The 26,290-nt window shown below is 38.5% G+C and overlaps 1 pseudogene; it reads left to right on the plus strand.

The window, feature by feature from the left end:
* The window catches only part of LOC103348004 (cyclin-dependent kinase-like 3 pseudogene), a 53,673-nt pseudogene extending 43,616 nt beyond the window's left edge, over positions 1–10,057 (plus strand).
* The last annotated feature ends 16,233 nt before the right edge of the window (positions 10,058–26,290 follow it).

The following is a 26,290-nucleotide window of genomic DNA, read 5'->3' on the forward strand; positions in this document are numbered from 1 at the left end:
CAGCCCTTTCATCTCCGACTTGACAGCTGGCCCTGAACAACTTGGTGAATCTATGATGCTTTGGCTCTGTAGGGAAATGTATTCATCCAAAGGCCTTCTCATTTGTGGCAATTCAAAGTTGCAATGACTGGACAACGAGGCCAGGGATAGCCCATTCATTAGAGGCAAGTGAAGGTAAAGCATGGTATTAATCAGGGTTCCTGAGTTTCCACTGTAATGCTTTTCTAAATTAGACCTTAAGAGTTTCTGCAGCTTTTCACTTGGTTTTGAAAAGAGAGGGTTGGAGAATCCCTTTAACCCCACAGAATCTGGCTGGCAGGAAGGCACTTAGGCACTCAACATGTGTTGATTTGTTTTCAGACATTCTGAAGGCTTAGAGGAAAGGGTGTAATGTCTTGTAGGTTTTCATAATACTTCCCAACATGAGTTCTAGTGACTTCACTGCAATTCCCAACAGGAAACTTCAAGAGGAAATTGCTTTTTATCTGTGGGTTTGGCATCCAGATATTGATGTTTGTAAGAAGGATTAGGGTTTGACAATGGCTAGGGGATGAGAAAATCCACAAGGGAATATTCTGAGGACAAAAAAAGAGATAGAAAAATTATTAAGAAAGGTAAAGAAAGAATGCATATTTCTATCACTTCTTGCTGAAGACTGAATTAGAAAGTTGGAAAGTACAAGTTTTTTAAATATGCCAATCTTCTGCTGTACTTTAAAGAATACACTTAGCAATGACTATAGTGGGGAGACTTTTGCCTCAGATCCACTGGGAGGATTTAATACAATAATTTCTATAAATGTCCAGAATACTATCTGTTACATAATACTGAGACTATGCATTAAAAGCAACAAGAAAAAATTTATTCCACAAGTATTTCTTTCAGTACTTGATAAAGTAGACCTGTCCTCCTGTGTATGATGAGCTTTAGAAAATGTTGTGGCATGTTGGTTTTTACTGAAGTGATTAACTCTTTTTTTTTTTTTTAAGGGAAATAGTTTATTGGGGAAAACACAGCAGGCCAGAGGGAAGGGGCAAGGAAGGAAAAAGAGGGAGAAGGAGAGCGTAAGAGAAATCAAGAGAGAGAGAAACGGGGGGTGGGGGGGAGGAGAGGAGATAACCAGGAGAGAAGAGAGACAGCAGAAGAGAGGAGCCAAGAGAGAAAGGCGAGGAGTGCCATGTGTTCAGGAACAGCTCCTTTAAAACTTTGCTGGAGGGTGGGCAGGGAAGCAGAAGCAGCAAATCCCATTAGGATGAGGGTGGAGCTTGACACCGGTGGTTGGGCCATGTGGCCACCTGGTTTCCAGCAATGGTGGCAGGGGCTAGAGCCTAGGATGGTGTCAGGGTGTAGATCGTGCCATAGATAGAACTGTGCCATTTTCCTAACATTACCCCTTTTGTTTTTTATAAAGCAGGAGCTGTATGGGATTACGTTAGTCCCAAAAGTCCAGGAGGGGTAGAGGGATGATGATCTGTCTTTAGAGCTACTTCTTGCTGACAGGGGGTGATGAGGTACTCTTCACCGGCATGGGGCGATGTCTCAAGCTGCTGTCTCCTGGGTGGGAAGCCGAGTATATCCCTGTAGCAGCATTTGGTTGACTGATGGTTGCTGAAGGCCTTGGTTCGTTCCATTATCATTTACTGTAAACACTTAAACAGACACTGTAGTATAAAAGACAGGGTGAGAATAGTAACCAATGATCCTAAGAGTGGCATTAACCAGGTAAGGAGAGGATTTCATAGAGGAGAGGAAATGAAGGAGGTCTCTGGACCCTTGTGAGGACTGTTTGATGGACGTGGTTTAAAGCTGATCCCAATCAAGACCAGAAGAAAGGCCACTAAACTTTTGTAGAGGAGTTTGTCTGTAGAGAAATTCTGAACAATCATACAACATTAAGTGGGGAAGAGGACCAACAGTACATGCAGATTGAGAGTAGAGCCATTGAAGTTAGAGTAGAGGCTATGATTATAAAGGAATAAGGCCCAAGTAGGCTAGACAGGGTCTAGAACGAAGAACAAAGTTATTATTAGAAGATCTAAGAAGGATGCTGTCTCAGTCAAATAGAAACTGACTGAAGGGGGCCTGATAACAATCTGGTGGGCTTTAAGGCCTTGTCAGTTATGAGGCCCAGTCCTATCTCTTCACATGGGGTGCATCATAAGGGAGGTGTGACCCTCCTTGGGGAAGGTACCCTGTTGACTTCCATTACCTAACTGGCCTGGGAGGAGAGTTGGCCAGGTAAAGGCAGGTGGCATCTCTGACAGGAAATTTACAGTTCTGTCCGCAATGTTGCTGACCCTATTTGGCCATCCACTCCGCAGCAGTGGTTACTTTGGAAGTGGGCAGAGTGAAGAGTTTTTCAGTTTAGAGCCAGCAAGATCTGTGGCTCTGACCTGGGTGTCCTTTGACTCCAGGGCAGGTCCATTTCTAGTGATCCAACTTTTGGCTGGCAGAGCTGCCAGGGCTCTCCATAAGCTGACTTCTGCTGAAGCCTTAGGCTTTCCACATCGAAAGTCACTGCAGTGGACTGGCCTGTTGGGTCTCCTTGAGGGCAGATCATTGTACAGAGCTACATTTAGTAGGCCTGCCACCTATCTTTATGTTTCTTCTGACGTCTAGCTTTCTTTTCCCCCTGGTTTTTGTTAAAGCAGATCAGAGAATGCAAGTCAAGGGGGTGCTCAAGTCCCATCTCTAATCTTTGTGGCCTAAACTAGAAGTCTATAGTCACAGGCATGTTCAGGTAGTGGTTTTTCTGAGGTAGACATGCCCATGAGGAAAGTCGTGTCCTCACTTAAAACTTTCTCTCCCTTTGTTTGGTCTGAAAGAGGTTTTGCCTATTTACTGTGCCCATGGCAAAGTAAATCTAGCTGTGAAATTATAATTTAAGCTCTTATTTTGACTATGCTATTACAGAAAACATTAGCCATCCCTTTTATAAGATATAAAGATCAAATTTTGCATCTTGGAGAGTCCTTCAGAATAGAATTAGTGTCCTACCTCAAAGAGAATAGAGAAATGAGAGAATCAGTTGGGCTTAGAAAAGACAACAGCAATATCAAATGAAAACTTAGCAAGCAATTTCAACTATTAGATAACAATTTAGGAAAACATTTACCAGAAGGTCCAATGCCTTCTATAAATTTTAAGAATACATATATTTGGAAACATCTTTAAATATCTAACATGGTGTAGCTTATTTAACCAGCAAATTCAAGCACAAGCATATATAATGGTTTTTGTTTCTTTCTACCAACAGATTTAAAACATCTGATACAAAGATTCAGGTCACTTAAATCAAAATTCATCTTTTATTAATTTTAGCTGTTTAAAAATTATGGGCAATCTTTTATCTAAAACTTAATAAATTTTCCCATGTAGACATACAATATGTATACACATATAGCATAACATGCAAGATAGAACACTAAAGCAGATTCAGTAACAGCTTTTTTAAAAATCTGTAACTCTTTTTTGTAAATTACCAATTGATTACTATGACTTTCTTAGTGACTTCAGTTAATCATACTTTTTCACAATTGATACCTGTAATACATCATTGGCTTCACCTGTTTACAGAGCCATCCCAAAGTACTGAATACAATAGATGTGGCTGGAAAAAGTCCATCGGAACCTATACAAAACTGTGGATGACAAAAGACTTTAAATTGCCATGTTTAAAATTATAAACTTATTATAAAGTCAATAAGAAGCACTTGTTTACTTCACACAGCATTTTTGAAAGCACTTGTAAGATTTTACACAGCATTTAACCTTTAAGGCCTCTGGGGCTTCCTCATTAAGATAACCATCATGTCTAGTAACACAAGATCATTAGACTTTTTAATTCTCAGACATTTGTATCAATATCATTTTATACTATAGAAATTTAAAAATTTAGCACCATTTCACGTCTTGACAGTACATCTAATATAATCCAAATAACCTGATTAGTTGGTGTCTCTACAAGACGAGAGACATATATATGTCCTTCAATTTTTTTCCAGATGGGCCCAAACTGGAAAAACCAAAGTCCAAATTTACTGGAAATTTCAGAGTCCAAATTCTTGGGAACTTTGATTTTTGACTTTTTGAATGCCTCCTTCTTTGATGGCCTATTCCATGAACTTTTTTTAAAAGATTTATTTATTTATTTATTTGAGAGATAGAGTTATGACAGTGAGAAGGAAGACAGAGAGAAAGGTTTCCATCCACTTTGTTCACTCCTCAAATGGCTGCAATGGCCAGAGCTGTGCCAATCCGAAGCCAGGAGCCAGGAGCTTCTTCCCAGTCTCCCACACAAGTGCAGGGGCCCAAGGATTTGGGCCATATTTTACTACTTTCCCAGGCCATAGCAGACAGCTGGATTGGAAGAGGAGCAGCTGGGACTAGAAATGGCGTCTCAATGGGATGCTTGGTGCCACATGCAGAGGATTAATCCACTGAGCCACAGCGCTGGCACTTCATTATTTTAACTTCTACATATGAGATAGAGCATATGTAGATTTATTTGTCTTTCTGTGTCTGCTGTGCCTGACTTATTTCACTTAACAGAATAATCTCCAATTTCATCCATTTTGCTGCAAATGTCAGGATTTTATGCTTTTGATGGCAGGATAATACTACATTTTGCAGAAATACCATAATTGCCTTACCCACTCACCTATTGGTGGACACCTAGGCTCTTATGAATAATGCTGCAATGAACATGGGAGGAGTGTAGGCAGTTCCTCCTTTAATCTGTTAGTTTTACTAATTATCTCACTAAAGAATATAAGTTTAACAACAAAAAGAATATTATCTAGCTTTAGGAAATTCCTTGTTATTATAACAGAAATATCACATGTGGTAGGTGTTTCACAAATGTGAAAGGATGAGGGAAGAATGAAAGGACAGATATTTTTATAAAGCTGAAACATAGTGGACATGCCAGGAAATAAAGACTGAGAGGTAGATAGAGACAATCAGAGTTATACACTGTATTAGCGCTTTAGATTTTATTCTGAAAAAGTGCAGAAGGGATTGAATAATATTGACAAAGGTATTCATAATTATGGTTCAGACAATGTTATATAGCTTCTGTATGGAGGGGTGGATTAGGAAACAGTGCTGGGGGTTAAGAAGCTATGTTCCTTTGATACCTTTGAGTTGCGATGATGGGAGGAACTTGCATGGCAGTCGGTTGTGTGACTTGTGAAGCCATACTGTGTGAGTTTGGATAATGGCTTTCTATTCTTTCATCAGTGAAATTTTGGCAAATGACATTCTCCAAGGCAGTTGTGAACACATACCTCTCAGGTCTTTTTGACTGCAGGGTGTGTAACAGCCCCAAATGCTGTGCTCTGAGCTCCTTTACTGAAACTCTGCTGAGGTCACATATCCTGGGGCTGCTACTGGCCCATGACTGGGCATAATGGGGACTAAAGTAGGGACCCTCTGAATAGCGAATTTAGGATGAGGACCCCCAGTTTGCTTTATGAAACTTTCTTAGAATTGCACTGCAGTTTAGGAACTTCCTATTCAAATCCCATTCCTCCCTCCCTGCTTTATGGAAGTTAGAATTGCATCTTGGTCTCTCAGCCTCCTCTGACTCCCATACTGTATTTCCCTCATTGATGTTTTTCCATTAAATCTCTTACCAACCCTGTTTTATGCCTGTTCTTTGGGGACCTGAGTTGACATGCTCTTTCAGTCTTAATTCCCTCATTTATGAAATGTGAGTGATTTATACCCTTATCATAAATTGCTATGAGGATTCAATGAGATAATAGTATGTCAAAGTGCTTAGCACATTTTATTGACTTAAAGCTCAATAAATATTTCTATTGTTGTTTTTATTGTTTGAAAAGCAATTAGAGGGAGAATAGATAGAAGTTGTGATTGCTTGCATGTTTTTAATGAAGCACAAGGAAGAGCTTGTCCCAGAGTTTCTATCACTCAGCTCTCAAGAAACTGAGTTGAAGTTGCTATCTTCCACAGACAAGAAATGTGGGAAAGGAAATATTGCATGAAAAAGGGAGGGATATGGATTGTATTTGGATGTGTTACTCCTGAAGCTCCTTTAGCTCATATTGAGTAAATGCTCTGCCATTTGATGCAAGCACGTGGATCTCAGAGAAGGATTTGGGGTAATGTAGGTTCTACCAGGGTATGATTGATAGTACACACATGGAAACGAATGGCATTGCAGGTGTACAGAGGAAATTCCAGCAAGAAGAGAGAATGCATGGTTTATTGCAAAGTTAGAATTAAGTCCTAAAACTGAGACGCAGATCAGTAACAATAACATGCAAAACTAGGGGAACAGCCTTGATTTATATTTTTTGTGTTAAAGTACAGTAGAATTTATAAAAGCCAAGGAGTCTGGGAAATACTATAATTCAAATTTATACCTCACTTTGTAAACATGGTAAGTAGAGAGATGAAATAAGCAGAAAAGTCAAATAAAGAAGATATAGATTACTATCCACTTGGATTGATTAAAGTTGAGAAGAATTAAGGAATTTTAGAGAATTGATACTTTTCAAGCTATTACTTGGAAATACGTAGTCAGACTAAAGTATATAAACATTTTAAACATTTGTAAAATTAAAATTAACATAAAGCAAAATGGAAATCAACAATATTATTAAGTTATGCAAAATGAGACAAAGGATTCACATCAAATTATGCTACAAAATGTTAAAAGTTCAATAAAGAAATTGGCAAAGGAAATAGATAATTCATAAAAAGAGAAATGCAATTATAAACAAGCATATGGAAGATTTCTACTTCATTAGGTATGAAACATATGGTAGAGTGTTCAGCCTCTTTCTTTATCCAGGTATAAAAACCAAACCCAAATTGTATACAGGCTTAATTTTTATATCTACAAAAGTACCAAAATGAAAAAATAACTTTACCATCATTATATATTCCATTTTTTTTTATTTCTCACTCTTCTCAATCATTAAATGTGTTTACTATTTTAGTAAAAATGTATTAAATGTATACTGTATAATAGATACTACTCTAGGTACTGAGGATTAAGATACATGAAGTCTCCCTATACTATACACGAAGTCTCATATACTGGAGTGTCCCCTCTTTCTTCCCTTGTTAGCATTGCCTTAAAGAATTTGCTCATTCATTGTTCCTTTTTTTTTTTTTTTTGACAGAGTGGACAGTGAAAGAGAGAAAAAGACAGAGAGAAAGGTCTTCCTTTTGCCATTGGTTCACCCTCCAATGGCTACCGCGGCTGGCGCATTGTGCTGATCCGAAGGCAGGAGCCAGGTGCTTCTCCTGGTCTCCCATGGGGTGCAGGGCCCAAGCACTTGGGCCATCCTCCACTGCACTCCCTGGCCATGGCAGAGAGCTGGCCTGGAGGAGGGGCAACCGGGACAGAATCTGGCCCCCCGACCGGGACTAGAACCCGGTGTGCCGGTGCCGCAAGGCGGAGGATTAGCCTAGTGAACCGCGGCGCCGGCCCTCATTCATTGTTTCTTACTTATAGTAGTGAGATGCTGAATCCTTGTTCTCATCAGTTCTTTGCATTTCAACAAAGACAGTTTGAAAAGTAAGATTTTTTTTGAACTTCATAGTACGTATCAATGAGTACATAAGATAGGAAGTTTGGATTTGTGATTTTAATTTGAGATTTATTATTACAAATGAAGTGGAGCTTTTTTTCATAATTATGAGATATCTGGGCTTTTTTGTGAAATGCCTGTTCAACTGTTTTAATGACATCCCCTAACAATTCAGTTATCTTTTTCATAATGATTTGCAGATCATTATATTTCATGGCTACTAATCCTTTAACACTTGTGTGCAAACACACACACATTTTTTCAACCTATCAGAAATTCTTAAATTAATGTAATTAAGTATAGCATTTATGATTTGTGCTTTCTGATCTTTCAATGAATATTATCATACATTCATAAAGATACTTTTATATATTATTTTCTCAACATTGTATGATTTTGCTTGTCATGTTTATTTTTAATACTTCAGGAGTTAATCCTTATGTATGTCATAAGGAAAAGATTCAATTTCATTATTTCCATGTTAATAAGCAGTTGTCCTAGCATCATTTATTAAGTAGTCTATCTTTCTTCTACTGCTTTGTAACACTGCCTCTGTGATAAATCAGTGTGTTTGTTGGGGGGGGAGGTCTGTTGGAAGGCTCTTTATTGTATACCATTGGTCTGTTTCTCTGGCTCTGCTGAAGTACCACACTGCCTTAATATCTACAGCTTTATAATCAAGTATTGGTTTGTCCACAGGGAAAATCCTTTAATCTTGTTTCATTCCCTTAGAATGTCTTGTGTAATTTGGGCTTCTTGCTTTCTCATAAGTTAGAATCAGCTTGCTAAATTCCATGAGAAAAAAATCCTGTTGGGATTATAATTGGAATTGTACTGACTCTATAGATCAATTTTAGGGAATTAATATCTTTATGATTTTACATATTTGTATCCAAGAATATGGTTTATTATTTCACTTTTCTTGTCTTTAACAGCTTTTATTTCTTTCTTTTTTTTTTTTTTTTGACAGGCAGAGTGGACAGTGAGAGAGATTCAGAGAGAAAGGTCTTCCTTTTTTGCTGTTGGCTCACCCTCCAATGGCCGCCTCAGCCGGCACGCTGTGGCTGGTGCACCGCGCTGATCCGATGGCAGGAGCCAGGTACTTATCCTGGTCTCCCATGGGGTGCAGGGCCCAAGCACTTGTGCCATCCTCCACTGCACTCCCTGGCCACAGCAGAGAGCTGGCCTGGAAGAGGGGCAACCGGGACAGAATCTGGCTCCCCGACCGGGACTAGAACCTGGTGTGCTGGCGCCGCAAGGCGGAGGATTAACCTAGTAAGCCGTGGCGCCGGCTCATAATGTTTTCTTTTTCTTTTTTATTTACATTTTTAAACATAATATAAAAAGAACAGATTCAATGTAGTTTGTAGACGCATGCTTTAGACATTTATGGTTAAATACATTAATTGATTTCTAATATATATACTAGTTTACTGTCTTAAGGAAAAGAAATTTGATTATGATTAGTAATCCTGGGCAGCCATCATGCTTTGCAGGTCAGGCTGAGAGGGTATAGGGCCGACACCAGCCAGGGAACTACGTTCTCTTAAGTCGCAAGCAATTTGACACCTCACTTGCAGAATGTCTTTTCCAAGAATCCCATTTTTGCTGGTGTGGTCTTTCCTCAAGTTCAACACACCTGAAATGCATGAAAAAAATACCCAGAGCTTAATGGATTGCTGGCAGATATAGTTCATGCTTGTTTACAGATTGATCCTGCTGAGCGGATATCATCTACTGAACTTCTGCATCATGAGTATTTTAGTAGAGATGGATTCAGTGAAAAATTCATACCAGAACTGAGAGCTAAGTTACTACAAGAAGCAAGAGTCAACTCATTCATAAAGCCAAAAACATATTGTAAAGAAAATGAATTTAAGGAAGATGAAAGAAAAATAGTGTATAACAATACATTGCTAAGTAGTTCTTTTTGGGGAAAAGAAATGGAAAAAGAGAAAAAACCCAAGGAACTCAAAGTCAGAGTTATTAAAGTTAAAAGAGGAAATGGAGATATCTCAGAACCGAAAAAGAGTATGAAGTGGAACATTGTCAACAAGATGGAATGGACATCACGCTGTGTCTGAGGACACCAAACCTGTAACCCGCGAACCAGCAAACCCCGTCAATTCCAGCACTAATTCCAGCGGCATGAAAGAAGATGTGCAGTCTGGAGGCTGTGTGACAATGCCACCCATCAGTCTAACTTGCGGTAATTTCATGACTGCAAATCTCAACTCTAATCTCTCCCTCCCCAATCCAAGGTTAGCTGAAAGTGCAAAAAGGAGACATGCTTCTTTACAGTATGTTGGACAAGCTGTGTCTGACAGCAGGCAGGACGATGGAGGTGCCGCGCAATTAAGCAGGTAAAAGTGCTGAAGAGAGATTCAAAGAGAACAGATTCATCTAAAATACAAACTTTACTTCACATGGACCATAAGCAAGAAAAGGAAGAGTTGTGGGCATTCTTTCACTGTGCCATTGACTTGGTTTAAAGACAAGACAGATCAATGCATCAAGGCAACCGATACTCCGATGTGGGGAGACAGCACTGAGACTAGGTAGGGCAGTTGCTTTCAGAATTGTTGGGTCTTTCTTCTTTTCTTTGCTTTGTAGGCTGAACACACTTGGCCTCTGGCTTGAGGAGGATCTCACTGGCAAACAGAGTGGCTGGGGAAGGTGCAGCTCAGGGACCAGCAGTGTATTCTGAGTGCCAAAAAAGAACTCAGATAGTGCCTCTGCTCATGCAGATCCTGGAGGAATAGGAGAGAAAGAAAGGGAAGGAAAAGAAAAGCACATAGAAAGAAAAGCCAGCACTGTGCATGGAGTGGGCAGAAGATAGTGGAGGGGAAGGATACGCTTAGGGAGTGATGAACTGACGTGGACCAGGCCACAGGCCGCTCTGCAAGCTGCAGTCTAAAAACACAGCATCTGTGCTGTGCTCTGGGTGATTGCTAAGCATTGCAACTCTTGGACAGCTAGCTCCTCCTGTGAGGAGAACCCCTTGTGATGTGATGCTTCAGGTTCAGGGTTTGGGCATTGAAGCCAGGCTTTCTAAGTATGGACCCCAGCTCCTCTACTGAATCTCTATTTCACTTTAAGCAAGTTGCTTAGTCCCTTTGTGCCTCAGTTCCAGTCCCTGTAAAATGAGGATAGTAATGGTTCCTATCTCATAAGCTGTGAGGAGTAAGTGAATTAGTACACATAAGGCACTTAGATGAGCACCTAACATATTCTGTAAGTGCTTAATAAATGCTGGACCTTATTACCACTAGCTGAAAAAAATTAGCAATCCTTTTTAAGCATTATTGTATTTAGTTTACTAAAATTTAAATTTTTTTTGTTTGTATGCATGTTCCTTATGAAATTTTCTATTTTATCTTCTGTTTCCCTAAGGTTTTAGTGTCAAGTTTATAAAGTGAGTTGAGTTCTCCTTTTCTTTGTGTCTCTGGAATAATTTGTGCAATTTTGGATCATATGTTTTTGCATGTTTGGTAGGCATCACTTGAACGTCTACCTGAACTTCCTATTTTCTCTTTTTGAAAATTTATTTATTTGAAAAGTAAAGTGACAGAGAAAGAGAGGCAGAGATGGGTCCAGAGAGAGTGGAGGAGGGGGGAGAGAGAAAGAAAGAGAAAGACCCATGTTACATCTGCTGCTTCACTATACAAATGCCTATAACAGCAGGACTGGCCCAGTCCATAGCCAAAAGCCCAGAGCTCCATCAGGGTCTCCCACATGGGTGACAGGAACCCAATTACTTGGTCTATCATCTGCTGTCTCCTAGGTGCATTAGCAGGAGCTAGATTGGAAACAGAGATGGAACTTGAACTAGGCAGTCAAAAAGGGGTGTAAATGTCCCCAGCAGAAGTTTAAAGCATAGCATCATAAAACCTGTACCCTATTTTCCTATTTTCTTGATAGAAGAATTTTAGTTGATTTGATTTTTTGGTCATAAGATTATTGTGCTATTCTAGTTCTTCTAGAATCAAAGTAGGCAAGTTTTTTTTTAAGGAATTCTACCATTTTGTTTATTTTAAAAGAATATTTATTTATTTATTTGAAAGGAGAATTACTGAGAGAGAGAGAGAGAGAGAGAGAGAGAGAGAATGAGAGAGAGAAAGAAAGGGAGAGAGATATCTTCCAAGCACTGATTTACTCCCCAAAGGCTATAACATCCAGGGCTGGGCTAGGCTGATGCCAGGTGCCAGGAGCTTCATCTGGATCTCCCACATGGGTGCAGGGGCCCAGGTTTTTGGGCCATCTTCCATTGCTTTAACAGGCACATTAGCAAGGAGCAGGATCAGAAGTGGAGCAGCCAGATTTGAACCAACGTCCACATAGGGTGCCAGCACTGAAGGCGCAGCCTTAACCTTCTATGCCATAGTGCTGGCCCTCTGTTTTAAAATATAAATTTAAATTTTTAAATTTTTATTGATATAAATAGAACATATTTGTGTATTTCATAGATACAGTTAAAACATGATAACCATATTTACCTCTCTCTCCTTCTCCTTCTCCCTCTTTCAACCCCCTCCTTCCTTCCTTTTTTTAAAAAAATTTTTTACAAAGACATAATTTCAGTCCCCTCTATGATCACAGGTTTCATGAACTACTAACCATAAATTTCAACAAGCAGAAAGTAGGAAGACCATAGTTCCACAGGATTATAAACAAAGGCTAAAAACAACTATATCACAAAATGTCTGTTTTATTCCTATACAGTTTTTGATATTCTGTGTTAACTGGCAAATATCAGAGAAAACATAGATATTTGTCTTTTTGATTTTTTAAAGATTTATTTATTTATTTGAAAGGCAGAGTTACCGAGAAGCAGAAGCAGAGAGAGAAAGAGAGAGAGAGAGGTCTTCTATCCTCTGGTTTACTCTCCAGATGGCAGGAACAGCTGGAGCTGCGCCAATCCAAAGCCAGGAGCCAGGAGCTTCTTATGCGTCTCCCATGTGGGTGTAGGGCCCCAAGGAATTGAGCCATCCTCTACTGCTATCTCAGGCCGTGGCAGAGAGCTTGATTGGATGTGGAGCAATTGGGACTCAAATCAGCACCGATATGGGATGCTGGCACTGTAGCCAGCAGCTTTAGTTTCTACACCACAGCACCAATTCCAATATTTTTCATTTTGATATGAGCTTATTCACTAAGCATAATGGTTTCCAGTTGTATCTATTTTGTTACAAAATACAGGATTTCATTCTTTTTTATGGCTGATTAATATTCCATAGTGTATATATATCACATTTTCTTTTTTCAAGCATCAGTTGATGGACATCTGTGTTAATATCATTTCTTAGCTATTGTAGATTGAGCTTCAATGAATATGTGGTACAGAAAACTCTTTCATATGCTCTTTTCATTTTGTTTGGGTAAATTCTCAGAAGTGGATGGCTGGGTTGTATGGTAGGTCTATATTCAGATTTCTGATATATCTCCATAATGTCTTCCACAGAGGCTGTACCATTTTACATTCCCATCAGCAGTGGATTAAGGTAACTTTTCTTCCACATCCTCACCAGCATTTGTTGTTTGTTGATTTTATATGAGAGCCATTCTAACTGGGGTGAAGTGAAACTTCATTGTGGTTTTAATTTGCATTTCCCTGATAACTAGTGATTCTGAGCATTTTTTCAGGTGTTTTTTGGCTGTTTGAATTTCTTCTTTGAAAAAAAGGCCTATACAAGTATTTCACCCATTTCTTAACTGGATTGTTTGTTTTGTTATTGTTGAGTTTCTTGAGCTCTTTATAGGTTCTGAGTATTAATCTTTTGTCGGTTTCATAGATCGCAAATATTTTCTCCCATTCTGTCTGTTGCCTCTTCACTTTGCTGAGTATTTCTTTTGCAGTGCAGAAGCTTCTCAATTTGATGTAATCCTATTTGTCAATTTTGGCTTTGAATACCTGCACCTCAGGGGTGTTTTTTAAGAACTATTTGTCTCTGCTAATGTATTGCAGAGTTTCCCCAATGTTCTCTGAAAATTTGATTCTATTGGGTTGTAGATATAGATGTTTGATTCATTTTGAGTACATTTTTGCGTAAGAAGTAAAGTATAGGTCTTGCTTCATACTTCTGTACATGGAGATCGTTTTCCCAGCACCATTTGTTGAAGAAATTGTCCTTGCTCTAAGGATTGATTTTAGCCTTGTGTCAAAGATAAGTTGGTTGTAGATGCATGGATTGATTTTTGGAATTTCCATTCTGCTCCATTGGTATGTCCATTGTTTTTGTGCCATTACCAGGCTGTTTTGATTATAAGTGCCCTGTACTATTTCTTGAAATCTGATATTGTGATGCCTCTGGCTTTGTTTTTGTTGTATAAGATTGCTTGAGCTATTTGGGGTCTCTTCTGATTTCATATGAAATTTAATGTTGTTTTTTCTAGATCTGAGAAGAATGTCAGTGATATTTGGTTGGGATTGCATTGCATTGCTTTTTGTAGTATGGACATTTTGATGATATTAATTCTTCCAATCTACAAACATGGAAGATTTTTTTTCATTTTTTGTGTCTTCTTCTATTTCTTTCTCTAGTGTTGTGTAATTTTCATTGTAGAGATCTTTGATATGTTGTATTGTCATCTTCATTCATTTCCCAAAATTTTTGATTTCCTTTTTTATTTCTTCTGTGACCCACTGTTTATTCAAAAGTATATTGTTCAGTCTCCATGTATCTGAATCTATTCTAGAAATTCTTGAGTTGTTTATTTTCCAGCTTCATTCCATTTTGGTCAGAAAAGATGCATGGGATGATTTCAGTTTTTTGAATTTGCTTAGCCTTGCTTTATGGCCTAATATATGTTCTATTGTAGAAGAAGTTTCATGCACTGAAGAAAAGAATGTGTACTTGGCAACTGTATAATGAAAGGTTCTGTAGATATCAGTTGTCTATTTGGTTCATAGTGTAGATTAGTTTTGTTGTTTCTTTGTTGATTTTCTCTCTAGTTGATTTGTCCATTGATGAATGTGGGGTGTTGATGTCCAACCTTAATGTTGTATTGGAGTATTTGTCTCCTTTTAGATCCATTAACATTTATTATAAGTAACCAGGCATCCTGTAATTGAGTACATATAAATTTATTATGGTCACATCTTCCTGTAGAATTGAACTTTTAATCATTACATAGTTGCCTTCTTTGTATCTTTTAACAGTTTTTGTGTTAAGTCTATTAGGTTAGGTACACCTTTTGGTTTTGCTTTCCCCTAGCATGGAATACTTTTTTTCATCCTTTCACTTTCAGCCTGCATGTATCTTGTTGGTGAGTTGTGATTCTTGTAGGCAGCAAATAGGTGGATCTTGTTTTTTAATCCATTCACCTAGTCTGTATCTTTTAACTGCAGAGTTGAGGCCATTTATATTCAGGGTTATTAGTGATAAGTAATTATTTGTCCCCATCATTTTTCTGTAAATATTCGATTGTTTGCTTTAGATTTCCTTTGTACTTTTACTGGGAGAATTTCTGCCTTCATGTTCTTTCATAATGATGACTATCTTTCTGTGTTTCTGTGTGTAGCATATTCTTAAGCGTGGTGAGTGGTGACAGATTCTCTCAATTTCTGTTATGGAAGGTATTCATTTCACCTACATTCATAAATGAGAACTTTGCAGGGTATAGTATTCTGGGTTGAGTGTCTTTTTCTTTTAAGACTTGGACTATGTCTTGCCATTCTTTCTTAGCCTATAGGTTTTCTGATGAGGAGTCAACTGAGAGACTAATTGGGGATCCCTTAAAATAATCTGGGGTTCCTTTTGTGAACATTTTAGAATATTTTCTTTATGTTTTACTGTGGGAAGTTCGACTACAATTTGTTATGATGAAGATCTTTTCTCATCATGTCTACAGGGAGTTATGTGTGCTTCCTGTACTTGGATTTCCCTTTTTTTTTCCAAATTGGAGAAGTTTTCTGTAATTATTTCACTGAATATTACTTCTAATCCATTATCTCTTTCCATACCACCAGGAACTTCTAAGACTTGTATATGAATCATTTGGTATTATCTCATAAATCTCCAACACCAATTTTAATTTTTCTAATATCTTCTGTTATGTGTGTGTGTGTGTGTGTGTGTGTGTGACTGAGATATTTCCAAAGATTTGTCTTCTAGTTCACATATTCTTTCTTCTGCCCCAGCAAGTCTGTTGTTAAGGCTTTCCACTGTGCTTTTTATTTGGCATGTTTTAATCTTCATTTCTAATATTTCAGTTTGATATCTCTTCAAAACGTCAGTCTCATAGGAGATGTTTTCTTCTGTGTCTTGCATGCATTTCTTCATCTGGTGAATTTGCTTCTTTGTAATCTTGTGATTAATCTTTTGAATTCATTTTGAGGCATTTCATTAACCTCTTCATTTTCACATTCTAATATTGAAGTGTTGTGTTCCTTTTCGGGGGAGGAGGTCATGTTGTCTTCCATGTTCTTGTTTCTTGAATTTCTGCATTTACTTTTTTTGGCATTTTTTAATTACTTATTGGTTTTATCCTCTGACAGCTTTAATCTTTGAACTATGACTCTGTGGCTTAGTGGAGTCTCTGCTCTTTCAGTGACTACCCAGAGGTGTGTCTTGTTGTGGCCAGGGAGCTCTGGTCAGTGCTCCAGGGTTGGGTGAGTATCTGGGATGACACCCAAGTTGGACACAGTAAAATGTTCACTTGTTTGTTATCCAAGTGAAGATAGGAGAAAGGATGTTTAACTCTGCCAAATGTTTGGAGGACTATAATAGATACCTAACTATGAACACTAAATTTAGCAATGAAAGGTCTTCAGTGAGTGACTTAACTAAAAGTAGATTTTGTGGAGGGCTAGAAATGAATGCCAGATAGGACAATTGTAAGAAAATAAGAGAGGGTAAATGAAGAACTTGGTGTGAAGCTTTGCTAGAAACAATTGTTACCATTTGGGGCAATTCCTTTACTCTGGGTACATTTGGCGAAGTATGGAGATATTTTTGATGGTCACATTTAGGGTCAGGGTTTGGTGGTGGCCACTAAATAGTATAAGGATTGGAATGGTGCTAAACATCTTACAATGCATAGGGAAGCCTTCACTGATACATCCATACCCTTCTTCATCTCTCCTTACTAAAACTCAGCTGTAAAGCTATTGTCACCTATCACTAATACCCACTGTGTCTTTATGCTCTGACATCAACATCTCATTACCTTCATTTCTGGAAAATGTCAGCCCTTGGTTCACTGTTATTCTTTCCAACAATTCTGTTCTTAATTTTGTTGATTGCATTTCCAAAAATCCTATTTTGTTTTTGTTTATAACATGCTAGTCATTTTTGAGAGATTTTTACATATTTATTTTGTCTTCAATTCCTTCTTTTTTCTTTTTATTTTTTTGACAGGCTGAGTTAGACAGGGAGAGAGAGAGAGAGAGACAAAGAGAAAGGTCTTCCTTTTTCCATTGGTTCACCCCTCAAATGGCCGCCATGGCTGGCACACTGTGGAAGCCAGTGCGAGGTTTTTCCTCCTGGTCTCCCATGCAGGTGCAGGGGCCCAAGCACTTGGGTCATCCTCCACTGCCTTTCTGGGTCACAGCAGAGAGCTGGACTGGAAGAGGAGCAACCGGGACAGAATCCAGCGCCCCTACCAGGACTAGAACCCAACTCTGCAAGCAGAGGATTAGCCAAGTGAGCCACGGCGCTGGCTCTTCTTTTTTATATTAAACCTAATAATCATGTTAATCTTTTATTTTCTGACAACTTCTATATAGGATGTCTCTTTTATTATATCTACTATTTTTATTTTTTGCTTCTCTTGCTCATAGCATTATCTCTTTGTGCATTTTTGAGGTATTTTACTGAGAGAAATTATTATTTAAATTATTTGTTTAAATTAACATACTGTAAATATAGACTTTCCAGACCTGTAAATTGGTGTTATTAGATGGCAATTTTTGGAACCAGTGGATGTTATGTATTCTGTCTGCAAAATTATGTCAAGGCTGACATCTATGAATTCCCAGAGAAAACTTTTTCTCTCCTACTCAGACCTTGAAAGTCAATCTTTCTCGGCCGGCACCGCAACACAATAGGCTAATCCTCCACCTGTGGCACTGGCACACCGGGTTCTAGTCCCAGATGGGGCACCGGATTCTGTCCTGGTTGCCCCTCTTGCAGGCCAGCTCTCTGCTGTGGCCAGGGAGTGCAGTGGAGGATGGCCCAAGTGCTTGGGCCCTGCACCCCATGGGAGACCAGGAGAAGCACCTGGCTCCTGCCTTCGGATCAGCGTGGTGCGCCGGCCGTGGCAGCAATTGGAGGGTGAACCAACGGCGAAGGAAGACCTTTCTCTCTGTCTCTCTCTCTCACTGTCCACTCTGCCTGTCAAAAATAAAAATATAATGAAAGGACTAAGAGTCAAAGGGAGCACATAAACAAGTCTAGTACCTGCTAACACTAACCGATAGAATAAATAAAGGGGAGAGTGATCCAACATGGGAAGTGAGATACTCAGCAGACTCATAGAATGGCAGATGTCCTAAGTAGCACTCTGGCCTCAGAATCAGCCCTAAAGGCATTCGGATCTGGCTGAAAAGCCCATGAGAGTATTTCAGGCATGGAAAGCCAAGACACTCTGGCAAAAGATCTCTGTGAGTGAGATCCCAGTGGAAAGAACAGGTCTTCAAAGAAGGAGGTACCTTTCTCTGAAGGGAGGAGAGAACCTCCACTTAGACTATGACCTTGTCTAAACAAGATAAGAATCAGAGAACTCAGAGGGCTTCCATAGCCTTGGAAACTCATGACTGAAGCATAGGGAGATTACTGATGCCATAGATAGGAGTGTCAATTGGTAAAGTCAACAACAGGAGTCACTGTGCACTTACTCCTCATGTAGGATCTCTGTCCTTAATGTGCTGTGCATTGAGATTTAATGCTATAAAGAGTACGCAAACAATATATTTCACTTTGTGTTTCTATGGGGGTGCAAACTGTTGAAATCTTTACTTAATGCATACTAAACTGATCTTCTGTAAAAAAAAAAAAAGAAATTATCAATTCTCAACTTGACTCTCACTGGGATTAAACATGACAATAGGTCTGATCTGATTTCATCATCATTAAAAAAAATCATCTATTATTTTTCACTTTATGTTTCTGTGTGGGAGCAAACTGTTGAAATCCTTACTTAATGTATACTAGCTGATCTTCTGTATATTAAGATAATCGAAAATGAATCTTGATGTGAATGGAAGGGGAGAGGGAGTGGGAAAGGGGAGGGTTGTGGGTGGGAGGGACGGTATGGGGGAGAAGCCATTGTAATCCATAAGTCGTACTTTGGAAATTTATACTCATTAAATAAAAGTTAAAAAAAAGAAAAAAAATAAAAATAAAAAAAAATAAATAGAAAGTCAATCTTTTTTGCTAAACACATATCTCTCACTTGCTTTTTTCCTAGTTCTCTTTGCTAAATAAAACTTACTGGAGGCCATTGTTTTGGACTAAGCTCTTTGTACTTGGTCCCAACAGACCAGACTAAAAATCAAAATGGAGTCACTCATGCTAAAGTTCCACATCAACAAGCTGACATTAAGCTGTTTATCTGACCTTCCCTGGACTCAGGATTAGAGAGATAAGAGCCAAATTTCCAGAGCAGGCTGGTATCACTTTTCATGACAATGGCATTTCCTTTAATTTAATCCCTACACAAAATGTTAACCAATCAGTTATATTTCTATTGTGCTTTTCTCCCTGCTGCCATGGTACAAAGGAAATAACTTTGAAATGACCAATCTGCTTTTTGTTCTTTTGTTTCTGTTTTCTTTAGACCTTTTCTGTTTTCTGCGGTTTAAACCAATATCTTCTGTTTAGTCTGCTGGAATCCTGATTTTGTTTAGTGGAAAGTAGTGCTGCCTGACTCCTGAACTGAAAACAAAGTCAATTAAGATCTTTAAACTAAATTGTTATAATTTATTACTCAGGCATCATTCCCTGAAGGTCTAATTCTTATTGTGAGCTTTATATGAGTTTGTCCAAATTTCTGCCATGTTTGTGTCTGAAGCCTTGTACCTGGTCTGCCCACCAAGGATGTGTATTTTTTTCCAATTTATACCAGTGGCTTGGTGCTGACTTTTTCCTTGATTTGAGTTCCCATTGTGTTCTTAACTTCATCAGACTTCCTTACCTTCTTTGGACTATATCAATTCTTAAAAAGATTTCTTTCCTCTTTCTCCCCCCCTCCCCAACCTTTATATTCTAGTAAGCATTTTTAGGTGTCAGACTCAGGATACTGTTAATAGCTCTATAACTCCCTATTGCTACCCAGAAATTCTTATAATTAAATTTTAATGAATATTATAAAAATTCTATAAATTGAAAAGAAACACTATAGGACAGTATCAATAAGCTAGGGGCAAGGGCCAAACCAAGGTGGCTGCCTCTTTTTGTACAGCTTGCAAGCTAAGAATGATTTTGATATTTTAAGAAGGAGAAAAACACCAAAGAAAACTAGTATTTCATACCATGTGAAAATGATGTGAAATTCAAAATTCAGTGTCCATAAATACAGTTTCATTGGAAGGCATTCAAAGTTTTACTGGCATCCATTTGAGCCCATTTGTGTGCATGTTGTTTATGGTTGCTTCAACAATATAGCAGGAAAGTTGAGTTGTTGCAACAGAGACAGTACAGTCTACAGATCCTAAGCTATTTACTAGTTGGAGCAAGGCGTTGCATCCTATAATGAAATACCTGGGATCCAGTCTCAGCCCCAGCTTCTGATTCCAGCTTCTTCTTAATGCAGACTCTGGAAGGCAGCAGTGATGGTTTAAACTTGGAGCTCTGCCACTCACACAGGTGACCAAGATTGAGTTTCTGGCTCCCAGCTCCATTCCTGACTCGGCAAAGGCCATTGTATGTATTTAGGGAGCGAACTAGTAATTAGTAGTGTTCTCTATCTTTGACTTTCAGATAAATAGAAAATAATAAAGATAAATTAAAAAATATTTACAATAGACCTCTATTGTAAAGGAATACTTTTCAGGTATATGCAACACAGGGAGTTGAGATTAAAAAAAAGGGCTAAGAAAGGAAGGGTTCCTTTGTGATTCATGAGTGTGTGTGTTTATTTACTCAGTGTTTTTTCTTGTTTATTTTTCAGACTCTCTTTGGCAGGGATGATAAATATTTCATGCTACAAATCACATTATTTTTAATGCTGTGCTCTTCCATATGCGTTTCTGAGATTACCTTTGCTGCAGGGCAACAAACAGAGTTCCGAAATGTCTAACGGTGCTGCTTCTGCCATTTACATTTGCCATTTTTTAAAACGGAAAGTATCTAAGTCCCATAAAGCGTGGGAGTCTCCCATCTACTCTGCAGCAGCTTGTGGCATGGGAAGGAAATAAAGTCTACAGCTAATACACATTAAAGCAGCTTGCTTTATTTCTGGGCGTTAAAACCATTTCGTCAAATAACTTAAAATAACCCTCCTCCGTTGGCAGAAATTGGACTTTGAGCCGCCGCTGGTAAAGCTGTTATCCAAAGGAGGGAATGATCTGTACATTTATTGTGGAACATTCAAAATCACCAGCCCTGTAACAAATGTGCCTGAGATCATCTTCCCTAGTATATATTTTAAATCTTTCACTCAGTCTAGTGAGATTTAGAAGTCAATCTGTGTGAAGAAACTTAAATTAGAGAAATTAAGTCATCACTTCCTCCACACATTTTGGCTTTCCACTACACAATAACAGCAGTGACTGAATAAGTTACTTCTGGTATAGAGATGAGAGACTCGGCAGGGTTTCTGGGACTCTCGCATTCTCCCATACTGTATCAGTTAGCTTTCTTGAATAAAGTAACAAATGTAACACGGGCTACTTTTGAAGAAAGGTTTATATTGGCTTACAATTTGAAGAGTTTACAGTCCAAGATAGGGTGGGCTCCCCTGATTCAACTATCTGATGATACCAGAGTGTGGCAATTGTAAAGCTACAACATAGCAAGCAAGCCAGAGAGCAGAGAGACAAGGAGCATGCTTCTCCATGTCCGTGTGTCTGTCTGTATAAAGCAACTCATGGTGCCCCACCTAGGCAACTTTATCCAATCTAATCAAAAAAAAGTGACCAAAATAATTGGAATAAGGCTCTACCCTTAATCCAATCACTATTAACGTAAGACTTTGCAGAGCAAACCCCTAACTGGTGGGACTTTGGAGGAATTTTGTTCAAACTAGAATTAATGCTCAAAGTATAATACAAACATTGATTTAGGATTCTGTGAGGAAGTTTAGATGAACTTGTTTGCTTCTAGGCTGACTGGAGTAGTTAAGTAGTGGACCAACTAGAGCCTAGAATGGGAGAGCCAAGAAGAGAAAGAATTTGCAGAAAGAATTGCAAATTTGCAGAAAGAATATCATTGCAGATCCAAGTTAAAAGAGGCAAAGACATTTTAGAGACAAAAATAAAACCTCATGGTTGTTTACAGGAAATATTGCAGATAAAAGTCACATAAATAGTGACATCAGTTGTGGGACATTTTGTGTGGGGGTGAGATCTAATTGTCTACTTTCATTTTTATCTAATCTAAGTGAGATTTATTTTATTAGAATACTGTTTTTGTAAAATATCGTTAACAAAAAGTGAATTATGATGGAATCTCTGATAAAAGTCAGGAGAAGGGACAAGCATAAGGGAGAAAAGTGGGAATCCAGCTGCCAAAACCTCAGAAAGCATTTTTCCTCACGGGAACCATTTCTTCTATTTCCTAATTTAAATTACTTAGCTTTGTTTAGGCCAGTGATTCATATCTCTGGTTGCAGAGCATATTGGAATCACCTGAGGAGCTAGGGGATCCTTTTTTCTTTTTTAGAGATTTATTTATTTATTTAGAAGTCAGAGCTACATAGAAAGAGAAGGAGAGGCAGAGAGAGGGGTCTTCTATCTGCTGGTTCACTCCCCAGCTGGCCACAAGGGCCGGAGCTGCGCTGATCCAAAGCCAGGAGCCAGGAGCTTCTTCCAGGTCTCCCTAGGGGGTGCAAAGGCCTAAGGACTTGGGCCATCTTCTACTGCTTTCTCAGGCCATTGCAGAGAGCTAGATCAGAAGTGGAGCAACCGGGACTCGAACCCATATGGGATGCCAGCACTGCAGGCAGTGGCCTTACCTGCTGTGCCACTGTGCTGGCCCTGAACCAGGGGATCTTTATAGATGTGTGCCTAGGCCACATTATCATTATAATCATTATCTTCACAATGTGAAGACCACTTAAGTTAGAATTACAAGAGTGAGTATTTGCTGCAGTGGTTAAGCCACCTCCAACTTCTTGTTGGAGTGCCTGGATCTGAGCCCTAGCTCTGGTGCCAGCTCCAGTTTCCTGCTAATACACACCATGGGAGTCATCAGTTATGGCTCAAGTAGTTGGGACCGTGATTCCCAAGTAGGAGACTTGGATTGAGTTCCTGGTACCTGGTTGCAGCTAGGCCCAGCTCTGGCTGCTGCAAGTATTTGAGGAGCAAACCAGGAGATGAGAGGTCTCTGTCTGTCTGGCTGTATATGTCTATCTCTCTGCCAAATAAGAATAAAAGGGATAATAAAAAAGAATAAAAAGGATACCAAGCATTGACATTTTTGTTTCCAAAATAATTCAAATGTGCACATTTGGAGAACTGAGAATATCAGTTTCTCAAAGTTATTGGCATTTTGGGCTGGGTAATTCATTGTTGTAGGGCCTGTCCTGTGCATGTAGGATGTTTAGCAGTATCTCTGATCTCCACCTATCAATTCTGTAGCATCCCCCACTTCCCAAGTTGTGGTAACCAAGCATTTTTCCACGCATTCCCCTGGAGGGTAAAATTGTCCTATTTTGGAAATTATTTAGATTAAATGAAACTAGGAACAAATCAGATAAGTGCTTTGAGATTCATTTTAACTTCTTTAAGGAGGTGATAACTTAAATAAAATGTTTTAATGTATTCAGAAACATTGAATTGTATGAATAGGATGGACTATTTCTTTGTTTTCCTTCTGGTGTTTCTATCTTAACCTATATGTATGTCTTCCTCCTTTGCTTGAAGATATTTCTTTAGGCTTGGCTCATTTAATGTAACATGGGAAAAAATTATGAAATATGTACACAATGCCATGCATTTTGTTTATGGTATATTGTTTGGTATTAATAACGAATGAGAATTCCTGAAACACTTTAAAAAGAAAGCTCAGTAGAGACTGATCAATACAGTAATGAGATAGAATCCCACATTCCACAAGGGTTTTAGAAAGCACAATGGGACATTGTGAAGATAATGATTATAATGATAATGATAAATCCTTTTATTTTCTGTCTAGTACAAGCCTAAACCCTTTATAAGTATCATCTTTTGAAATCATTCAAAAGTAATATACTGATGGGGTTTGTATGATATTCTGCTAATAACTAAGTCCATATTCACAACCATTTTGTTTTGTTTGGGAGACCTGTTGCATAAAGGGAAGAAAACCTTTTGAGTTAGAAAGGCTTGGTTTGAATGCTGTTGTAGATGTGTACTCTCAGACCAGTTCTCTATTTTAAGCTCTGTTTTTAGAATTTGAGTTGAAAGCACTTTGCTTAGTGTGTATGAGAATTAGAAGTCATGCATGGGAGATGCATAATTAGTGTCTGGCAATGTTGACATATATTGAACATTAGAGTTCTTTCTTTTTCCTTTTCACTAAGTGTTAACTGTACATTTTTCTCACTTAGCCCCTGCAATAGCAATGTGAAAAAAATATTGTATTTATTATACACTTGAGTAAACCAGTGTTTGGAGGCAATGAAAAACTTTTTCAAAGACAAATGCTAAGACACAAGGCCAGGACTTGGAATCAGGCAACATCTTGTATCAGAGACTGTTCTATGTTGTAGGGAAGTATCGCCACTGATATTCTCAGTTCTCCAAATGTGCACATTTGAATTATTTTGGAAACAAAAATGTCGATGCTTGGTATCCTTTTTATTCTTTTTTATTATCCCTTTTATTCTTATTTGGCAGAGAGATAGACATATACAGCCAGACAGACAGACCTCTCATCTCCTGGTTTGCTCCTCAAATACTTGCAGCAGCCAGAGCTGGGCCTAGCTGAAACCAGGTACCAGGAACTCAATTCAAATAGGCACATGAATGATCTACTGCTGATCACTACAGCATATTATATAGAAAAATGGTAATAAGTGAGACTTAAAGACATTCAGAACTGTATTCCTTAACCAGTTATAGATTCCAAATAAAATGAGAACTTGATTTTTAGATTCCAAATAAAATGAGAACTTGACTTTTCATAGACTCTTTCTTCACTTTTTAGATCACTGGAAATCCTCTACATCCTTGTTCTTGTAATTTTGTTCTTTTTTTGTTTTGTTTTGTTTTGACAGGCAGAGTGAGACAGTGAGAGAGAGACGAGAGAAAGGTCTTCCTTCTGTTGGTTCACCCCCCAAATGGCCGCTATGGCTGGAGTGCTGCGGTTGGGGTGCTGTGCTGATCTGAAGCCAGGAGCCAGGTTCTTCCTCCTGGTCTCCAAAGCGTGTGCAGGGCCCAAGCACTTGGGCCATCCTCCACTGCCTTCCTGGGCCACAGCAGAGAGCTGGCCTGGAAGAGGAGCAACCAGGACAGAATCCAGCGCCCTAACTGGGACTAGAACCTGGGGTGCCGGTGCGGCAGGCGGAGGATTAGCCAAGTGAGCCGTGGCACTGGCCTGTAATTTTGTTCTTAATGAGGGTAGAACGAACTCCTCAATTTCTCTTTGTTTTTCATTCTCACCAAAATATCTGTTGATGGTTCTTAAAGGAGAGAATAATAAGTATGAAATAATCACAATTAAGGATAGGTTCCATGCTTAATTGAAGTCCCACTTTTTCTTATTTTTTGTAAAAGAGGGGATCAATATATGTGATTAATATTAGTGATTCAGTTCATCTAAGTCCTGAGAATAATCAAGATGTTGTTTAAAGGTAGAATGATTCCAGAACAGATAATCTCATTATTATGTCATTTAGTGCCAGCGTTCATAAATTGGATATCATAAAATCAGCAGAAGACAGTAAAAGATTCCCACAAAATACCAAACAAACCCAAATGAGAGCAACTTGCCAGAAACCACAAGTAAAAGACAGAGAAGAAAAATAAAATGCCAAAGTATATCATGTCTTTATAGATGATCTCATTGCATTTTATAAACTGTCGTGTGGTCTTTTTTTCTGAGATTGGGACAATCCATTCAACTACGGCACAACCTCCCTGTGCTCCGTAGGTTCAGAATGCAGTGATTACCAGTGAGCTGCATACACCCTCGATTTTCATTTCTCATCAGTAGAGTCCATAGAGCAATGCTATTTGGCTTCCTGGGCTAATATAGTCTTTTTGAATATTTTGAAAATATTACCATGGATAATAATTGAAATAGGTTGGATTAATGGCAGAAACTACAATCTAAGTTGTAATAATACAAACTTCAAAAAATGTTTTAAATATAATGAGAAATTTTAAACAGATTTTAAATAAGGAACTCTCTAGGCATTTGTATATCTATTTTTTTTTCATTCAGAAAGCAAAATGTAGTTCATCATAATTACCTTTGGGGGGAAGAACTGAAAACATGGGTGTTTTTGGAAGGGAGATACATTTTTAAGTCAAAAGGAGAGAATTTGGAAAACATGTTTCTTTTAGAATTTTGTGTTTTCAAATAATAATGATATTATAATTCTTTCATGTTTATGCATAGAAAGGCTTTAGAAATCTTACA

Source organism: Oryctolagus cuniculus, chromosome 1 (assembly GCF_051225735.1).
Source record: "Oryctolagus cuniculus isolate XC-2025 breed Fujian yellow rabbit chromosome 1, ASM5122573v1, whole genome shotgun sequence".
In the NCBI taxonomy this organism is placed as follows: domain Eukaryota; kingdom Metazoa; phylum Chordata; class Mammalia; order Lagomorpha; family Leporidae; genus Oryctolagus; species Oryctolagus cuniculus.